The sequence below is a fragment of the Kogia breviceps genome, chromosome 14, assembly GCF_026419965.1.
Source record: "Kogia breviceps isolate mKogBre1 chromosome 14, mKogBre1 haplotype 1, whole genome shotgun sequence".
NCBI classification, from domain to species: Eukaryota; Metazoa; Chordata; class Mammalia; order Artiodactyla; family Physeteridae; genus Kogia; species Kogia breviceps.
In genome coordinates this window covers 39,026,913-39,029,446 of record NC_081323.1, presented here as the reverse complement: position 1 = coordinate 39,029,446, position 2,534 = coordinate 39,026,913, and the positions used below count along the sequence as shown (strand labels likewise).

The following is a 2,534-nucleotide window of genomic DNA, read 5'->3' as shown; positions in this document are numbered from 1 at the left end:
GTGGAGAAAAGGGAATTCTCTTGCACTGTTGGTGGGAATGTAAATTGATACAGCCACTATGGAGAACAGTATTGAGGTTCCTTAAAAAACTAAAAATAGAATTACCATATGACCCAGCAATCCCACTACTAGGCATATACTCAGAGAAAACCATAGTTCAAAAGGACACATGCACCCCAATGTTTATTGCAGCACTATTTACAATAGCCAGGTCATGGAAGCAACCTAAATGCCCACTGACAGACGAATAGATAAAGAAGATGTGGTACATATATACAATGGAATATTACTCAGCCATAAAACAGAATGAAATTTGGTCACTTGTAGAGACGTGGATGGATCTAGAGACTCTCATACGGAGTGAAGGAAGAAAGAAGAACACAAGAGGTGGGAGGAGGAAAAGACCAAGAGAGGTAGCAACTGAGTTTGCACAAGCTTGAGGGGCTTGGGTCCTGGAGTCCAGCGGACGGGCCTTTGGAATAAGGAATCCAGACCAGGTTTTACGTCTCTCCCAGCATGGCAGGCAGGATCTTAGTTCCAGGACGAGGGATCAAACCTATGCCCCCTGCAGTGGAAGCACAGAGTCTTAACCACTGGACTGCCAGGTATACTACAACATCCAGATGGCACAGTTTTGAAACAGTTTCAGCCGCCTCCAAAGGGTCCAAGAGAGGTGGAATTCTATAATATGGTTTATGCTGCTGATTGTACTGATGGTGCTGTTTTAGAGCTACAAAAATATTTACCAAAATATTGCGGTATCTGGTCACCTCCCACTGCACCAAATGATTTATACTTAAAACTGGAAGATGTGACCCATAAATTTAATAAGCCCTGTATAATGGATGTAAAGATAGGGCGGAAAAGCTATGTATGATCCTTTTGCTTCATCTGAGAAGATTCAGCAACAGGTCAGCAAGTAGCCATTAATGGAAGAGATTGGATCCTTGGTGCTTGGCATAAGGGTTTATCATGCTCATTCTGATAGCTATGAGACACAAAACCAACACTATGGAAGAAGCTTAACAAGAGAAACTCTAAAGGATGGAGTCTCCTGTTTTTTTCATAATGGATTCTGCTTAAGAAAAGATGCTGTTGCTGCCAGTATTCATAAGATTGAGAATATTCTGCAGTGGTTTGAAAGCCAGAAGCAGCTTAACTTTTATGCAAGTTCATTACTGTTTTTTTATGACAGTTCATCTTAGCCAACTACTGCAAAATTGAATGACAGAACTTTAGCAGAAAAGTTTTTGTCCAAAGGACAGCTCTCAGACACAGATGTACTAGAGTACAATAATAACTTTCATATGTTAAGTTCCACAGTGAATGGAAAAATAGAGGCTTCAGTGGGCAAAAGCTTGTCCAAAATGTATGCTCATCACAGAAAAATGTATTCAAAAAAGCAGAACAGTCAGACTTCGTTGAAAGTTGAAAATATAGAGCATGACAATGGGTGGAAAAGCATATCACAGGAACAATTAAACGGAAATGTACTTTCCCAACTGGAAAAAGTCTTCTACCATCTTCCCACTGGTTGTCAAGAGATTGCAGAAGTAGAAGTGCGAATGATAGACTTTGCTCATGTGTTCCCTAGCAACACAGTAGATGAGGGATATGTTTATGGGCTGAAGCATTTAATTACTGTACTGCGGAGTATTTTAGACAATTGAATCCTTTGCTGCAATCTTTTAAAGGGGTGGGGTAATCATAATGAAGAGCAGCAGTTAATAACTCTGCACTTGTAATGCTGTGTAAAAAATGTGTATTGTGAGTCTACATTTTATTTGTCCTTATACTTTTGGTAGAAGGGTTAACTTTTTTATAATCTTACTCAGGAAAACTAATTATTTGTTCTTTAGAAAACTATAAAGAATAAAGAAACTTAGGAATGTTAAAAAAAAGAAAGAGAAAAACAAATATTGAATATTAACGCATATATGTGGAACCTAGAAAAATGCTACAGATGAACCTGTTTGCAGGGCAGAAATAGAGACACAGATGTAGAGAACAAAAATATGGACACCAAGGGGGGAAAGTGGTGGTGGGAGCGGTGGTGGTGAGATGAATTGGGAGTTTGGGATAGACATGTATACACTAATATGTATAAAATAGATAACTAATAAGAACATTCTATATAAAAAAATAAATAAAATAAAATTCAAAAAAGACGACCCAACACAGCCAAAATTAAAATAATAAAATAAATAAATATTTTTTTAAAAAATAAGAAAAGCAAAGCTCTCTATTATCATAATTCCTAATAGTAAGCTACATAAAACATTACCTGGGGCTTCCCTGGTGGCGCAGTGGTTGAGAGTCCACCTGCCGATGCAGGGGACACGGGTTCGTGCCCCGGTCCGGGAAGATCCCACGTGCCGCGGAGCGGCTGGGCCCGTGAGCCATGGCCGCTGAGCCTGCACGTCCGGAGCCTGCGCTCCGCAACGGGAGAGGCCACAACATTGAGAGGCCCGCGTACCGCAAAAAAACAAACAAACAAACAAAAAAACAAAACACAAAAACATTACCTGTCCAAT

General features: G+C 39.7%; 1 pseudogene; it reads left to right on the top strand.

The window, feature by feature from the left end:
- Positions 1–929: 929 nt before the first annotated feature.
- Positions 930–1,670, top strand: LOC131740993 (inositol polyphosphate multikinase pseudogene; annotated as a pseudogene).
- The last annotated feature ends 864 nt before the right edge of the window (positions 1,671–2,534 follow it).